The sequence below is a fragment of the Haliotis rubra genome, unplaced genomic scaffold (assembly GCF_003918875.1).
Source record: "Haliotis rubra isolate DU_JTF1 unplaced genomic scaffold, ASM391887v1 Scf902, whole genome shotgun sequence".
Taxonomy (NCBI): domain Eukaryota; kingdom Metazoa; phylum Mollusca; class Gastropoda; order Lepetellida; family Haliotidae; genus Haliotis; species Haliotis rubra.
Genome location: NW_025767638.1, coordinates 159719 through 178953, shown reverse-complemented (window position 1 = coordinate 178953; position 19235 = coordinate 159719). Strand labels below are relative to the sequence as shown.

Genomic DNA, 19235 nt, shown 5'->3' with positions numbered 1-19235 from the left:
ATGCAATGGGTTGGCAGAAAAGTCGAGGTATTCCATCACCGATCATGAAACCTGAACGAAAGGAGCGAAGGTTGAACTGGTGCTTACAGCATAGAAATTTTAACTAGGACAATGTAATTTTCTCAGATGAAAGTTCTGTGTGGCTGTGTCCTAATACACTGAAATTCTGGACCAAACAAACTGACAAACCTTTGTATCAGCGCCCAAACTACAGTCCAAAATGTAACGTGTGGGATGGCATATCTGTGTTAGGGGCAACGCCCCTCTGTGTATTTGAAGGGAATATGAACAGTGAGCGGTACACTGATATTCTCGAGGGACATTTACTTCCATCTGCTCACGTGTTCTATGGAATCGTTTGGATTTTCCAGCAGGACAACGACCAAAACATCGTTCAAAGCATTCACAGGCCTGGTTTCGGACCCAAACTATGACATTCTTAGATTTGGCCAAGCTATAGCCCTGACCTAAATCCAATAGAAAATGTTTGGGGACTTATGAAGGAAAGTGTCAATAAGGAAATCTGACAAATATTGCTGAAATGAAAGAAGAGGTGGTCCGATATTGGAGCAGCATGGACCACGACTTTCTAACTTCTTTGATCAGTAGTATGCCCCGCCGCATTGACGCCTGCATTGCTGCCCATGGTGACTTGACAAAATACTAACTGTTCACCTGTCTTTGAATCTGGAGTTATGTTCTGCTAATATTCACATTTAATACGTGAGTAATGAGTGAAAAAAAAAAAAAATTACAATCTTTAAATTCTCAATAATTTCTGGTTGTACTGTAACTGGTTGTATTCCTGTTGAAACACGAGAGGATTTGTTTCCGACTTTTGGAGTTTGGTGAGGGTGCGATCGACCTGTGGTTTCACCATCTGCCACAGTGACGAATACAAAAGCCCGTAAGAAGCTATGATATTAAGATCAATTTAGGGCTTAAAAAATACTAGATTATCATAGCTCTTAATTTAAAACTAGTACGCTATCATAAAAAATAAATCACTACAGACAACAGTACAATATAAAAAAACGGTCTATAGATCGCCAGCAACTGAAGGTTGATCACCATTCTAGGGACCATGGGGACTTACAGTACTTTTGCTACCTGCATGGACCCAAGCTGGATTTACATAAACTCTTCAGCAGCTGGCGATTGTAGTCAAATTTAGCCAAAATAAAATAACTAAAATCCTACATTTAAAATAGCTGGTAAATATAAATTCCCTTTGAATGTTTCGTGACTTGGAGACAATACTTTAACACCTCTCGAGGATAGTCGCTAACAATCTAAGTTGCCATTCTAAACTATCAATCATTAAAATACATCTATCTATACATATCAATCAACATTTATCAATTAAATCAATTTCTTTTTTTAAAAAGATCCCTAACAGGTTTACATTGAAATACTTATCCCTTGTGATGGAAAATCAATAGTCAAGCAGGACATGCTTGACCGTGATTCTCTGATCACAAGGGATACAAAACGTTGAGGTGAGGTGAAATTGGGTTTAACGACGCGCTGGAGAATATTTCGCTCATATGACGACGTGTATGTGTATGTGCGGCTGCTTGTACTAGCCCAGACTGAAGCTGGTTTTTATAGTGCTAGCCCACTGAGATACCAAGCCGCAGTGAAGCATGAATACCCCACTCAGACACATTATACTGACTCCGAGCCGACCAGTCCTTGTTGTACCCATTAATGCCGAGCGCCAGACAGGGACCAACAAGTACCATATTTTAACGTCTTTTGCTATGACGCGGTCGGGGATCGAACCCGCGAGATATAAAACGGAGGATCCTCACCTTTTAATAAGTATTCATGTGTATATCGTGTATGGCCAATGCGACATCGTCGCATAATGACCTCCTCAAATCGGGACTGACGACCAAAGTAGGTAACCGATAGTTAGTTTAATTTTGATGTAATTTATTGATACCTACTTTGGAGTCCCACTTATTTTGCTTGAGATTACGCATGATGTGTGGTAAGAATGTTAAGTGACGGTCGAAAATGAGTCCCAGGAATTTGGCCTCTTCTACTACCTTGATGGGAGTACCATCTAAAGATAGGTCTGGATCCTTGTGTGGTTTGTATTTACGACAAAAGGAAATATAATTTGTTTTGGATTTTGAAAACCTTAAGCCATTGGCCCATTTTGGATTTTGTTAAGGCAGAGTTGTAGCTGCCTTTCTGTTGCGTTCATTCATACCAGGCATGAAATATTGGAATCATCCATGAAAAGGGACCCATTAACACAACTGTTCAAGACGTTAGTGAGGCATTTTATTTTTCTGCTAAAAGTGTGACAGACAGGAGGCTGCCTTGAGGGACGCCCTGGCCTTGGTGGAAATAATCAGATAGCGTGGACTGACCTACTGAGTTTTGTTTTATGCCGCTTTTAGCAATATTTCAGCAACATCACGGCGGGGGACACCAGAAATGGGCTTCACACATTGTACCCATGTGGGGATTCGAACCCGGGTCTTCGGCGTGACGAGCCAGCGCTTTAACCACTAGGTTACCCCACCGCCCCATATAGCGTCGAACATTTGAGGTAGCCTCCCTCTCAATCCAAATCATGCAAATCGTTTCCACGTTGTATCACATGCTTTTTCTAAGTGGAAATATATATATACAGTATGCTGTTAGTTGAGAATGGAATTGTTAATAAAAGAGTCCAGCGGAGAAAAGATATATATAGAGAGCTTGAAAGTCAGTAATCCGAAGGCTGAAGTCAGTGAGATAAAAAGAAAGCATAACGTTAACGCAACATGTAAAGGTAATCGCACTTCTACGGCCTGGAGATGAGTACTAAGTGCTATGGATAACATTCTGATCGAAGAACCTCCAGTGACCCTATCAGATGGGCAAAAATAATGATAGGCATTGAAATGAAATAGTTCTATCTCTTTAGGTAAAAAATATCTGTTTTAAATGTGTCTCCTGCACACAGATTGCTGACGGTTAAAAATCCAGGACTAATAGATGTAATACATTGAAATTAGTCCTTGGTCTTCTGCAGTTCCACAGGGAGGATTTATTGGGGATCTTGTTTTGGTGGGCGACAAGCTGTGTGCCCCAGAACGGACGTTTTCGGACACGTTCATGTCTAGGCCAGTAGAAACTACACTGAACCTAGACATTTCTAATAACAGGCCAATTTTTCTTTTTTCTTCATGCTTTGATGTTTACTGATTCACCAAGAAAAACCCAAGAAAAATCAAGAGTGGGGAAATTATTTTATAACGAGAGAAAAAAATGATTTTTTTCAGATAATGTATACCAATATTCGCACTTGCTAGTCTTGTTCTCCCGACATTCAAAGATCCTGCAAATTTACTTCCGATATGTACATTGTATTTTGATGGAATAGTAGATATAACAAATTTAAAAGTTGATCATCACTATTAAAACATTCATAAAATTAAAAATGTTAAAATATACTAACATTTTCTCTGATACCTGCATATTTATAAGTTCTAAAATGGCTGAAAATCATAAAATCATGTGCTTCAGTGTTCTCTTCAATTTTTCATACAATTTCTATGTCTCTATAAAGGTTATTTACAAACAAATCATAAAGGATTTCAGGAAAAGTTTATATTTTCGATATTTTAAAAGCTGTTTCATACAGAACCACTCACCAATATTACTCTGGTGCTGTGAAAACCATCTGAATAAATGTTCATTCCAGCAGAAAATGGTATCACAAGTTATCAATGTCACTGTTATATGACTGTCCCTGACCTAATTCTGAACAACTTCTGTTCACATTTAACTTTGAAATAACATAATATCACTTTATCCAATACACAATTAGTCACATTGTTCTGAAATAGTGTATGGAACTGTCAGACCCATATATATGTCCATTTGTATTCCCTGAGGTGCAGTTCATGCTGGGCCAAGCCGTCATTCTTCTGAGTTAGCTCTAACAATAGAAGATGGATTTGAACATTATCCCCTACACTTGCAGTGGATGCTACATGGAATTATCTTCTTTGAACAAGTACACTTATTACACAGTTGTCTACCAGCTATACATGAACACCGGCTTTCCTTCAATAGGTTGGCTGGGACAGCACACTTATCAGATATTATATGTGTAACAGTGTTGCAGATAGTTTGAAACCCATGTTCATGTTTGTCCAGCACAGTCTTGAGATGGATCCATGTACACACCTGGTGATGCACTCGTAGGGAATGAAATGCACATGATCAGCTTGTTGTTGGCATTCTTTCAACAGATGTGAATTTTTTTGAGACAGCAAAGAGATATCTCAAATCATCTAACCTGTATATGTCATCTGTGTTGCTATACAGAGAACTCACAAACATTTCTCCAGCTTCTATGACAGATTCTTTGGAAGAAGATGGATTTCCAAATCTTGACACTGTCTTTCTGAGTGGTTGAGATTTCTGCAACAATTTGAAATGTTTCACCTTTCCAATCCCAAACATTGCTGAAGTGGTGTCACATCCTGACATGGCATGTACAAAAGGGAGCAAACGAATACATCATTTCCCAAACCTTGTTTGCACTGATTGACAGAGACTAGTTGTTTCTTGGTCTTCATGAAAATGTTGGTGTTGGGTTTGCTGTGGTGAAGGAGTAAGACAAGGATGTCTGTGTCATCAGCCGAACAACAACTTCAGCAGAGGTCTCAGCCATTTCCAGTGCTTTTCTGACAACAACATCGGCATCACCTTCCTTGCCTGCATGTTCGACAGTAATGCCATCCTCTTGAAGCTTTTCTCCAATGAGGTTGATCAGAGCTTGTTTGTTGTGCCTGTTTGACAAAAATGCAGACTTGTCTTGAGGAACTGGTGTTGTAGCTGAAACTACAATGTCAGGTGCTGATACTTTCATGAGCTTTCTTCTTTTCTGCACTGGATCCTTGGTGGTTGATGTTAGGTAGCTGTCAAATACAACACATAACTGGTAATGCCTCAATGTTCTATGCTTTACATTGTCGATGAAGATTTGACAAAGATCAAAGATGCATCCAATCTTTGGTCACTGTAGTTGTTGAAGTGCACAGCCGTCGATCACTGTTCCTGCTTCAGCAGCATGCACTATTTCCTTGTGGTGGTTATCAAATATGAAATTGGCCAGTGTGGACTTTCGACATTTCCTCATTGACCCGTCATCATTAAACAAAGCTGGTGAAACTGCTGCTAGCTCATAGGAGAAGACACTTGGTGATGAAGGACCATTGATGAGGAGTCATTGCTAACAGTCGTTGGTATAGTTCTGTTGATGACATTCGCAGTTCTTCTCCATCAGACAGGCTTCCCGATTTCCTCGTGACTGCAAATGTGACCACTTGATCATATTTCTTCATGACAACATCTCCAAATCTCGTTCCAGTCAGATTTGCTTTAATCTTGCGACCAATCTCAGCTGCATCATGAGCATTTACCTTGTAGATTGCAACCACATCAGTAGCAATATTTCTCAGCTGATGTTGATGAGGTGTGTCAAAAGGGTTGTGTGCTCGGAGAAAAGTGATGAAAGTTTGCAAATCAGCCAGATCTTGCTTTATCCCGCCTGGGTAAACCTCTCTGTGATGATCTGTAACCTCTGTTGTCGTGCCAGTCATCAGTCGCAGTGCATCAGTGTATTGCACAACAATGTGAGCTGATAACAACCATTTTGTTCTCGCAGAGTCCTCATGGGTGATATTGATTAACCCTCCTTGTGTTTTCCCTGCTCTCATGAGGCACTGAGCCATATCGCTCAAGGTTCCACTCCAAAATCTCTTGGGTTTCCTTCTTACTGTGAACAATCCTGTCTCCATGGGACCACGCAGACATTGACACAGATCTTGACAGTCTTGCAAATATAAGCGACAGAACTTGGCATAATTGTTGTGACCTGAGGCAGCAAATAGGGGAAGCATATCTTCAGTGGCCTTGAGATGCAACAACCGGTTACCAGATCGTTCAGCTCGGATGAACATTCTCACATTTGAATCAAAGTCCATAAACATCAGCCAAAGTTTACTTGTCTTCGTTTTTCCTCTTTCAGGTTAAACAGTTTCAGGTGAATCTCCTTGAGTGTTTCTTCTGAGCCAGAAACTTCATCATTTCTTTGAAATAGCTTTTGTTGTAGTGTGGCAAGGTCACCTTTTGCTTCTTCTGAAAGAAATAGTTCTCTGGACGAGAATGTAGTTTCATCATCTCTCCCTTCATTGTCAAGTGATGGTTTGAGAGACTCAGTAGGTACGGCATGGAGTGCAGCATCAGTCAACAAACAAGCACGGAGTGTCTTGGTGTAAGATTTTCCATCTACCATTTTTGGGGGAATTTGACATGCATAAACATTTGCCCACAGTTCTTCTAAACCACTGTCCTCCATAATTTTGCAGCCTGCACCTAGATATGACATGAAGTGATGAAAGCATCCAAGACGAAACAGAATATCAGAAAACTCATCTTGATTGTTACTCTTTATCTTGTATGCTTTGGTATAAAGTGGCTGGTCAAAAGTGAGTTGGGCACAACACTGCTTTCGTTGTCTTCCCTGCGCGTCAACACATTTCATTGTGCTGTAAACTGCTTCATTGGTCTGTGGATTCAGTGGTATCATTGGATTATAGGTCACAGAAGTGCATATGCAATGGCCATTGGTAATCTCTGACATAAAATCGTCTTGCCAATTTGGTTTTGAGTTCAGGTAAACACTAGACAGCAGCCATAGTGTAGCTCAAGAAAATTCTGCAAAGAAATGGTGACGTTTGGCATTTGCTTGAATTTCATGTCAGACATAAGACTTGCGATGCTTGCATGAGGATATTGCACACATATGCTATCAGTATCCGTTGTTTGAGAGATGCTGATGCTGTACGAGGTTTGTCAAAGATGCTTTGCATAAATTCATGGAGGACTTGAGGAACTTGGTGTTCTTCCATCAACTTCAGATGGCACAGGATACCTTCCAGAGCCAGTCGTTACATATTTTATTAGATCCTTAATTGTTCTTCCCAGATCCTTTGCTGTCTTAATGTCTTGGTCAGCTAATGTATCAGATGCATCATGGTATGACTCATACAGTATTGAACTTGCCTGATGTTTCAGTGTAACAATGTCTGGTCTTCCATCAACTTCTGCGACAGTTCCAAGTTTTCACTTGAAGTGTTTTACACTGTAGGGAGCAATTTCTTGTGGAAGGTGACTTGCATACTGATCTAGTAGGTCCTGAACCATAAACTGTTTCTCATGCTCCATCATTACCGGGAGCTCTTCACACCATGACTCGAAAGTCTTGTCCTGGATATCCCTACCTGACTCCTTAGAGGTGATGTTCATCTTCCTATCGTGCTGAGACATCAAGGACTGCATACAGTGTCTGTGATATGGTTTTTTTGGTTGTTTTTTTTATCACTTTATTTCTTTTTGTTCTGGGTACAGCATATCATGCACATGTAGGAAGTCTGCATTTTTGTTGCTTTATATAGGAGTCAAATTACAAAGTCATTATCTATGTCAATAGATTGTGGCAAGACGACCAAAATGTAACAAAAGTGTCGTATTTGCAGTGAGAGTATGCATTCAATGTGTGTAAGTGGTAATTGTAATTCAATTTTGGTTTCAGACTAACGAGAGAAGGTACAATGTTTGCTAACTTTCTAGAATTCATGTACTCTTTAGTTAATATGAAAATAAAATTCAGTACATCATTTCTTCTCTCTTTGAATCCGAGAATAATGGTTTCTGCGTTTAATTTCAATCCATTCTAGTAGATCTTGCCACAGCTTTTTGACATGTTTGCATTCATATAATAAATGAATGATAGATTCTATTTCAACATCGCAAAATTAACAGAAGTGCCTAGCACTATATGATGCTCGAAATGGTAAAACATTATGTGTCTTCCATAGATTAAGAGTGATATTTATGTTCAATTCTTTTTCCCGCTTACTTTGATAAAGCAGTTTTTGGTTTATAGCTTCCTTGTGAAGAAGCCTGTTGTAAAATATGCTACATCCTTTCTTAGCTTTGAGTAGTATTTCCAAATCAGGAGGAATAAAAGGTATATCTTTCTGAATATTAATTTTGAACGAACTCTGTTTTGAATATGTTTTCAATGAAGATAATAATCCTGTATATTCAAGGAAATTTGTTTTAACCCCATACAGTTCTACGAATTCTTTATAAGAAAGGAATGTATTGTCATCTTTTAAGAAATCATTTACACATTTTACATTTGTCTGTAGGTAGTGGTCATATACTACTGGTTTTCTACCTGTTGTTATCTTATCATTTGCCAATATGTACTGTCTGCTGAGATGGTCATTATCATATTTACTTTGTCCTTGTAATTCAGACCAGGCTTCAAATACGTCTTTCCAGAATGGGCTTATGAGTGTTGGAACATAATGTGTCTTCAGATACAATGGTCCCATTTCAATGGGGTTTAGTTTGCTCACTGGTTGTGAAGTATATAACAGATTATTAAATTTTGAGTCACGAATAATCCATGATATTTTCTGGGACTTAATTGTTTCAAGTATAGCTGGTACTTTTAGACCACCTTCTTGGTACGTTTTTGTTATCAGACATCGTTTTATTCTATCAGGTTTACCTTTCCAAATAAAGGAGAAACATTTCTTTTGAAAGTTCACTATCGTTTCTAATTTAGGGTTTGCTAGCGAGGTGAAAATGATTAAGTGTTGGTAAAATCAAGCTCTTTAGAATAGTTATTCTTCCTAGAGGTGTAAGGTCTCTCAGAGTCCACATTTTCATTACTTTGTCAATTGTTTTTATTTTATCTTTAGAATTCTTTTTCACCATTTCTGCTTTATTATGTTGAAATAGAATGCCTAAGAGTACAAATGGCTTTTGAGTCCAGTCAAGGTTGTATTCTCCGCAGTATTGCAAACTTGAATATTGTTTCGAAGTACTTGTAATGTTTCCCTAAAAGAGCGCTCAGACCCGTCTAAAATTATAGTTTATCATCGGCAAATTGAGTCAGTAGGTATTCTAAATCAATCATCATTATTCCTTTTATCTTTTTGTTTTGTCGTAACATGTGGGCCAGGATTTCTGCTACTATGAGGAATATATACGGCGAGAGGGGGTCACCTTGTCTACAACCCCGTGTAATTTGAAACAATTCTGATGGAAACCCGTTTACAAGAACACTAGAGTTTATGCTATTGTAGAATGTTTTTAGCCAAATTTTGATAGATGGTCCGAAATTAAAGAAGTCCAGGACCATTCCACCGAATCGAATGCTTTTTCGAAGTCTATAAGTATCAAAAGTCCTGGTTTATTCGTATACTCTATGTAATCCATAATGTCATGAACCAGTCTTGTACATTCTCCAATGTATCTGCCTTTCATAAATCCCTTTTGGTCTTCACTTATTATATTAGGAAGTATGTTTCTAATACGTGCTGATATCACGGCTGAAGCTAGTTTATATGATATGTTTAATAGTGAAATGGGTCTGAAATTCTTCAGATGTTCCTTGTTTTTGACTTATAGCTAGCTCACCCTTCCTATATGCTTCATTTAATGAATTGATTAGATATTTATTGATGTCTTTCCAAAAGAGTTTATAGAATTCAGATGTAAAACCAGATGGACTGTGATGTCTGTGATATGTTGCCTCAGCTGCTCGGATGTCTCCTGCGACAATGATGCGGGCTTTAATATCAGCTGCCTGGTCATCAGTTCTTTCATTACAAATAGACAGAAGTGTTTCCTGTAGTAAGCTTTTCTTTTCAGAACCAATAATCTCAACATGGCTTATGCCAGAATGTCTCCTTCTGTGTTTTTGTACATCCTCAAAGTCAATCTTATTGTTACAAATGATGCAATGAGTCTTCAAATCAAAATCACTTCCGTCGGATTTTACAGACCTCAGAAGACACGGCTGTATATTATCTGTGTTGCTCTTCTGGGCCTTAAGTACATTAAATGCTGAGGTATAGGTCTTGCGGCATTTTCATGACCATATTTGCTGTCTTCTGATACAAGCGTTACAAATAGCGAATCATTGCGTTGTGCTGAAACTTTTAGCAAAGAGTTGAACCCCTTGTGTCCTAGTTTCACCTCACCATCACTTCCTTGACAGATCACACAAGTCATGTCTGTAATTGCATGGCTGAAAGTAAGGAGAACAATTGTTAAGAAAAGCAGAAAAGAAATAAACTAAGTTAATATTTTACTAAAATTATCAGATTTCTTATAATTAGAATGTAAGTCATCAGAAATATAGAACTATTTTTTTTTCACAGTAAATTTTCAAAAGTAAAGTATATCTTTGATTCCCTATAGATATGTGAATATACTGACTGACTTACTTTCAGAAGAAACTCGAAGCAAAAAAGTTAAATCTCCTCTCTCCCAGTTACACCTAGCCAGCACCTCTTCAACAGATGATGCAAGTCATGTCTGTAACTGCATGACTGAAAGTAAAGAAAACAATTGTTATGCAACTCAGTTTAAAATAATCAAATACCAATAATCAAACACCAAGTCAGATTTTAAAAAGGTAAATTCTACATGTAAAGAAATTTTAAAAAATCCAAATAAAAAGGATAGACACAAGAAATTGTGAAGATTTTTTGGGTTTCCCCATAAATATATGAATATATTGAAAAAGTTACATTAAGCAGAAAAGTTCAGCAAAGACTTGAATTTCTTCAGACTCTCCAACTTTCACCTCAAAAGCACCAAGCTGATAACACAATTAACTGCATGGCTGAAAGTGAAGAAGGATATTGATAGCCAGAAGTAAATAAGTAAAATGTTTGAACTAAATTCTACATTTAGAGAATTTAATCAAAATTCTCAATATGTAAAGGATCCACATCTTTTATATTTCACTAACTGTGATAATTAGAACATTTGGTATTTTCCCAAAACATCTGCATGGAGTAAAAAAATTCCTAACAAGTATATTTTGACATGGTAAATAACAAGCAACATTCTGTGTCAATTATCAATACATAGAAGGAAAATACAATGGTAATACAATTATTTTTCATGTAAACTTCAAATATAAAAACTTTACTGGTTGTTTAACATGTTCATTGTTCATGTTTTGTAGTTTAGCAAAATTATCTCAAACTATCTGCATTGATATACTGGGTTAAGATGGAGAATACAATTCTTACACTTGAAATATGTTATTGAAATATCACCTAATAATAAGAAATATTCCTGAATTAGAGAGTCCCAATAATGATAACACTATCAAAAGTATTTTAGCAGTTTGTATTCTAAGTAAAACAATGTTTACATCTGAAGGGTTTTGACATACGCATATATATATTATGTTCTCAAGAAAATATTATCTGCAGTGTTTGACCTTGACCTTGGCATCAAACAAGACCCTTTTTTTCACTTGAAAAATACTTACATTTGGGGGCTAACTTTAATTAATTGGGCAAACATAATTGATGTAGAATATTGATAAGTGCTACACACCTCATAGTGAGGTTATCATTCCATGCAAACAAATAATTATGAAAAGTAAACATAGATGGCTGCAGTCTATTTATAGTAACATCATGAAAAAATTCTTTGATGTGGCTCTAATGTGTGTAAGACCTAGCCCATAATTAACTTGCCAATATATGGCTAGCCTTTGTATTGCATGTTACTTTTTAACTGTAACTTAAAATCCTATTTGCAGAATAATAAACATTGATAGTTGACACTGTTACCATGCCTCTGCTTAGTGATTGCAAAGTGACATTTTGTTATTTCTATTTGATATATGTCCATGCTTAACATGTGGATATTGCATCTGAGGGATATTTATATGCATTTGGTAAATGTCTGTGTTCAATTTTATTCATACATACCCAGATTTGGTCTACTCTGACAGGAGCTTCACAGTTGACAGCTGTTTGTTATCCCCCACAACGCGTTTTGCGGGGGGTATTAAAATGGACTCCGTCCGTGCGTCCGTGCGTCCGTGCACATTTGTCTTTTCGGGAGCTGAACTTTAAAACCGTTCAATATTTCTTCACCAAACTTGGCACGTGGATAGATCTGGTGGTGTCCTGGTGCCTTTTGGTAGTTTTGGTATTCTGAATTAAATATGTTTGGCGTTTCCATGGCAACAAGTTTGAAAAAGGCAAAGAGTGGATCTGCAACACATGCAGGAAACATATTAAAGCCAATAAGATCCCTCCATGATCCCTTTGATGTGACAATCTGTTCATCTTGTGAACCAAGAGTAGAATTACCACTGTTATCTTCAGCTTTAACCTCTGGGCTGGTAGGTCCAATTGTCATCAAGGGTGATGTTTTTTCTTTTGTACAAAGGACTGTTTTCTACAAGCCATTTTGCAGCCCCCATGACTTTGTGTGGCCTTATGTTCTCGTTGACAACAGCTGGCTTATAGGCAAGTCTTCAGTTTCACTTTAATAGTGCCATCTTGATTTTGGAGTCGTGGCAAAGCAGAAACTGTCTGAACAACATTGGAAGGCAAATTGACCATATTCCCATGGACCTTAAGGTGCCTGAAAGATCTTGATAAAGGGAATTCTGGGAGCCACTAGCCGTAGTTCAAGCGAATGCAGTCCTTGGAGAGTAGTATATGGAATAGCGAGAAAAGACGTATGGGTACACCTTGCTTAGAAGCTTCCATACGGGCTAATTCTGCTACCAGCCTAGTAAAAATGAGTGTTTGCCACAAAACTTCGACAAGACCACTTTCGTCTCTCCCAACGCAAGTGCACTCCCAATTAGAGCTATGTGGGTGCATGGATATAGAAACATGCCGGTAACCAAGCTCTCACGCGAAGCCTATACCGAGATCCGATCGGGTCGTTTGTCCCTTCGGGAAACGAAGAGGAAGTACCATATATCGCAAGCCCGATACACGCGAATCCGAGGTGGTATAGACCCCGAGCCACAGATGATGACAACTCCCGGCATGGCCGAAGTCTTCGAGGGTCTGCTGGAGAAGTGTCCCCACATATTGCTTTCGGACCGAGAGAAACAAATCCTGGAGCAATTGGGGCACACCTGCTACGAGCACTACCAGATCCCTCACCAGTTTCTCGAACTTTATCAGAAGTGCCTGCTCTCTTCGGACCCGACGACTCTACGTGCAAGTGCGGCGGCATCGACCACTGCGTTGACAGAAAGAAATGCGTTCACTGGTGAAAGAAAGCGATAGACTACACACCCAAGGAGCGACTCCCACTCAAGGTTCCAGAAGAGATCATGGTCGATATCTGTTTCATGAATGTAGAGAACCTGTACGACAACACCTGCACTTTCTGGAGCATACGGTATGCACTCCTCATCAGCAAATTGGTGGACCATTGTCCGTGCAAGGAGAAAGAGTCTTGTATCTTCCGGCAGCTATCGGGGGAAGCAGAGGTACCACAGGGACGGGGCAATATTTGGCATACCCCATTGCCCAACTATGGCGGGTCAAGGATATAGAAGTGGCACCCCCTCCATGCAGCAAACACCGAAATGCCGCAGGCGTCCCAGAAGGAGTCTACACGTGCAAAAAGTTTGCGGTAGCGAGATACGAAAGGAAGACCCGGCTGTTGCTGCTACTCGAATCACCGACTGGGGAAACGATTCCAGTTTACGGCTACAAGATACGAGAAACGATTCGGGACGCCGTGGGAGAGAATGCATACGGTTGGTGCTGGAACTGTTTCTGTGCAGGCTCGGTAAAATCTGCCGCTCACCCATATCGAAAAAGAAAGACAATAGAGAAGTCGAGTTGCTGCTTCCCATAGTTTCTATGGGTCCTTCCAAGCACCTCAGGGCTAGGGAGAGTACTACTACTCTGACATAGCCCGGGGTGCTGTGGAGGACCTTCCAGGCCCTGCAGGGTTAGGGAGAGTACTACTTCTCTGACATGGCCCGGGGTGCTGTGGTCCAGGCACCACAGGTCTATGGAGAGTACTACTCCTACTCCAGCATGGACTGGGGTGCTGTGGAGGACCTTCCAGGCCCCACAGGGCTAGGGAGAGTACTACTACTCTGACATGGACCGGGGTCCTGTGGTCCAGGCCCCGCGGGACTAGGGAGAGTACTACTACTCTGACATGGACCGGGGTGCTGTGGTCCAGGTACTGCAGGGCTAGGGAGAGTACTCCTACTCCAACATGGACCGGGGTGCCGTGGTCCAGGTACCGCAGGGCTAGGGAGAGTACTACTCCTACTCTGGCATGGGTCGTTGTGCATACCTGGGGGAAAAAAACAACACATGGTTCGTGTAGGCTGCATTCCACACTCTACTCCATGTGGAACGGATCCCCACGTTTGGTCTTGTGTGTTTCTATCTTCTCATCGGTCGGTGTGTATAAGGGGTGCATGAAGGGAGAAACTGGTTTGCTGTGCTTCCAGGTCTTGCAGACAACCTTCCTGAGAAACAAGGCAGCTATCGAAGGTAGGTCAACCATTGTGCCAATTCTACCATCTGCCGCACCTTCTCGATACCCAGACGGGTCTCTTCTTGTTCCTCCTCGATGCTTTCTATACCCATACGCACGAGCCGACAACATCGTCCCAGTTTGCTCCACACCAGCCGACAACATCGTCGCGTTTTGTTCCACACGAGCCTCGAGCCTCCCCAAGCAGTCGTAGAACTCCTGGACGGTGGGCGCAGTCGACGGTTCTGCAGCAGGCAATACGCTGCTGGTAGACGTCCCGCTAGCGGGTGAAGGTTCTTCAGCAGACAATACAGTCGTGGTGGGCGTCGGAGGTTCTACAGCAGGCTCTCGCCATAGCTCGTACAGCCTTGTGGACCTGATACTGAAGCCCTTTTTGACCTCGCTTGCTGCAAGTATTTGCTAAGCATTGATAAGCACTGCTAAGCATTGCTAAGCATTTGCTAAGCATTGTTAGAAGTTTACGGGGGGGGATTTGGGTTCCTGGGGTAGATTGGGATTCCTGGGAGAGGATTGGGATTCCTCGGAGAGGATTGGGATTCCAATATAGACATATAGGAAGTATGGGAATATATATATTCCCAGGGAAAACCAACCATGCCACCATGAAAAGATTTGTCTTCAGACAAGATCCAAGAAATACGCTCCCTTCACGGGGTGCTCCCAGCAAGCGAGGGAAAAAAAGCGCTTCGGTATTGGGTCCACAAGGCTGTACGAGTTATGGTAGTGTTTTGCTCCTCGACAGTATAGTCAACCTGTGTCGGTTTTTAAAGATCCGTATTGCGAAGAACTTGCATTCCCTGGGATATTCTGTGGTAGGCCCAGAAGTACTAAGAGACAGACAAATATCTACTATAGTGAAATAGTAAAATCTGAGTTACGATGCAGAGTTTGCAGAGTAACAAAATGTGTGGACAACATTTTCTTTAAGACTAAACAACTTCAAATGCAACTCATCTATGGGAAGATACAAATTGCCATCAGAAAATACAAACAAAAAGACAAGAAACTCACAGCTGGGGATCTTAAAAAGAAAGGCGCTATATCCAATCTTTTACATCTGGATGAAGGCTACAGAGTGCTCCGATCTATTAGGGTATCACCACCTTACTTTGAAAAAGCCAAAAAGGATATTTTTGCTATGATCAGATTCCTTGGTCCAGCTACATTCTTCATGAGTTTTTCAGCAGCAGAGACTAGATGGGCTCACCTTTTGAAAATTCTGTCTAAAACTGTTGATGGACAAGAGTTGAGTGATGATGATGTAGAAGCTCTGACTTGGCAAGACAAGTGCCATCTGATACAAAGTGACTCTGTGACATGCTCCAGGCATTTTCATCATTCAGTTCAGTGCCTCCTCAAGTGTTTGCGCAGTGACCTATATCCTCTAGGCGGACCTCTTAAGGACTACTTCTACCGGGTGGAATACCAGCATCGTGGCTCCCCATACATACACATACTGGTGTGGGTGGATGGTGCTCCCTGGTATGAACAAACACAGGACTCGTGGAATTTGTTGACAGAATCATTTCCTGCTCATCTGATCATAATCAAGCTGATATGCAGATTCACAGGCATTCAAGAACTTGCAACAAGGGCTCTAACAAGTGCCGCTTCAACTACCCCCAGCCACCTCTTAGGAGAACTGCAGTTCTGACACCCATTGAAGATCCGTCAGCAAAGGACCTAAAAGATGCTATAAGATCATCAAAGCCCATCTTGATGAAATGAAATTAGGAGAAGATGTTGAATTTGATGAGTTCTTGGGTTAACTGAAAATGTCAGAAGAACAGTATATGTTGGCTTTAGGGTCATCCATTTCATCTCCAAGTCTGTTCCTGAAGCAGCCACCTAAAGACATACGTGTAAATGCCTACATTCCAGTATGTCTTTCAGCCTGGCGGGTAAATATGGATGCTCAGTTCATTCTTGACATTTACGCCTGTGCTGTGTATGTTGTTGGATACATATCTAAATCTCAAAGAGGGAAGAGCTTACTGCTCGACAGAGCCTGTAAAGAAGCCCGAGAAAAGGGGAGTGGAATACGTGAACAAGTCAGTTTCATTGGTAACAGGTTCACCAACAATGTTGAAATCTCAGCTCGGGAAGCTGTAGATTTGTGCTTACAAGTTTCACTACGTCAAGCTTCTCGTCACGTTACTTTTGTACCAACATCACCTTCAATTGAGCGTACATACTTTCTCAAGTCAGAAAAAGAGATAGACAAGCTTGATGATGACCCAGATGAGATAGCAACTGACAATATGATCAGTAGATACTCAAATAGACCTACAAGCTTAGAAGCATTAACTCTTGCTGACTGGGCAGCTTCTTATGATTCAATACAAAGGGGTGGAAAAACGGATTCAGATGTACAACCACAGGAAAGAGAATCTGTCAGCGATGAAGATGGAGATACTGTTGTACCACATGACAAAGATAGCATTAAAAATGAAACGTTCCACGTGTACTAAGGTATGTGAGATACAACAAAGACACTCACCCAGAGGATTTTTATCGTGAGAGAATCTTCCTTTTTAGCCCATGGAGAGATGAGGACACACTCATTGGTTCATGTGAGACATTTCAGGATCGATACAACCACCTTGAATCGGGCATTCTGGAACAGCTGCAGACATACGAGCCAAATGCTTCAGAAGTAGACCAAGCAGAAAAGCAGGCAACACAAGACATCCAAGAACAGTGGGATCAATTAGCTCCCAACACAGAACATGACAATCAGAGAGACATCGATCAGGGTGTAGAACCTAGTGATGCCCATGAAGTGCTGGAACCACCAGAATGTTTTGTTCAATCAGCTGGCATTCCCACAACAGCAAAGACAACATAGCTTCTACCTTTTGATGAGATGCCTGATGAAAAGCGCAGAGCCTTCATTCGGTCCTTAAACCATAAACAACGAGAGTTCTTCAATGATGTTCTTTATCGAATCAAAACTACAGATGATCCTTCCTATGCCTTTTTGAGTGGAGGAGCAGGTGTGGGAAAGGAGTAGACTACTCACAGCCATTTATCAAACTACTATGAAGTATTACAACCATGTCGCAGGCTCTGACTTCAACAAACAGCATGTTCATGTAATCGCTCCAACCGGAAAAACAGCTTTTAATGTCTTTGGTAACACAATCCAGTCTGCTATGAAAGTTCTTCCAAATCAAAGGCTAAATATGGACACACCTCCATCTGACAAGCTCAATACACTCAGAATGGAACTGGGAGATACAAAGCTCACCATAATAGATGAGATCTCTATGGTTGGGCTTAGACTTTTTTACTCTCATACACAGGCGCATGCAAGACATCATGGCATCTGGTGAGGATTTTGCAAAGGTGTCAGTCATATGCTTTGGAGATCTGTTCCAGTTCAAGCCCGTTTTTGACTGTTTTTTGTTTTTCCAATGATGTTGATGGGATTAATGCACTGGCAACTAACTTGTGTCAAAACATGTATGAACTCACTGAAATCATGCGTCAAAGAGACTCTGTCCACTTTGCACAGATTCTCAATAGACTTAGAGAAGGTATGCATACAGCAGAAGACAAAGAGGTTCTTGAAACCAGTATATGTGATGTCTTCATGCCAAACTATCCAATATATGCTCCACATCTGTTTCCGGAAAATTCTCGAGTTGCTCTTTGGAATGATGATGCATTTGCAAGGTCAACAAAGATGAAAACAACTTGCAAGGTTCATGACAGAGTCATTGGAGATGTTTCATTTGAAGTAGAGAGACGCCTGAAAAGCCAGATTCCAGACAATCCCTCAAAAGACAATGCATCTCCATACCAACCTAAAAATTAGTCTTGATCTGAATTTTGAAGTTTGTATGAATGTCAACACAAAAGATGGCATGACAAATTGAGCCTCAGGTATTATTAAACAGTTGGCTATTCCTCCATCAGGTATTGCGAGAAAAGGTGTAATATGGATGCAGTTCGCAACAGACAAAGTTGGACATCAGACACGATTGGACAATCAGTGATTGTACACACGTGGAATTCACAAGCAATGGACTCCTATTGTTCCTGTTAGCAGACAGTTGAAAGTAGGTCGCAATGGAGAAATAATGCGGACCAATTCCCTCTCAGACCTTCTCCTGCCAAAACGTTTCACAGAGCACAGGGCGAAACAATTACTGAAATAGATGTTGATGTCTCAGTCGAGAGTTCAAGAATTTGTCTACCATTCTTTGAACATGCACACTACGTGGGCCTTAGCAGGGTGACAACATTAGAAGGTCTCCATATCCTTTATTTTGAACAAAGAAAAAATTGCACAAGTGAAGACAGAAATGGACGTCTAAGATCAAGTGCTCATTACGAACTGCCAGTAAACCAGTTTATTCATTGTCCAACTCCTTCATCATTTGTTACAACAATGCTAGATCATTGCACAAGCATTTGGTCGACTGTCTGCATGATCCCAACATTCAAGCAACAAATGTGTGCATCTCCTCTGAAACTAGAATCTTTCCCTCTGAACCTAACACCCATTACCAGATGCCAGGTTTCAGTCTCTTTAGAAATGATGAAATGTCTCATCCACCACATGTGCGACCATCACATGGCTCTGCAGTTTATTACAAGATGAATCAAATAAGTATAGTCACAAGGAACAGAGCTGGCATTGAGCTAACAGTTATCATTCCAACAGAAAGACCAGATGTAACAATCATTGGTGTTTACAAAAGGTCCAGAGATCTCCACATCCACACTGACACGTGTCCTAACACAGATGCTGAAGTCCATCACTACTGCACATGCTGTGGTTTTAGGAGATATGAACAGTGATCTCAAGCAACATCCACCTCTTCAGC

General features: G+C 40.5%; 1 long non-coding RNA gene across 1 annotated transcript; it reads left to right on the top strand.

The window, feature by feature from the left end:
* The first annotated feature begins 8656 nt into the window (after positions 1 to 8656).
* LOC124264020 lies at positions 8657 to 19120 on the top strand. Its single transcript, XR_006895023.1, has 3 exons — positions 8657 to 8914; positions 12570 to 12571; positions 19110 to 19120. It is a non-coding gene; the product is annotated as an uncharacterized LOC124264020 (long non-coding RNA).
* Positions 19121 to 19235: the final 115 nt, after the last annotated feature.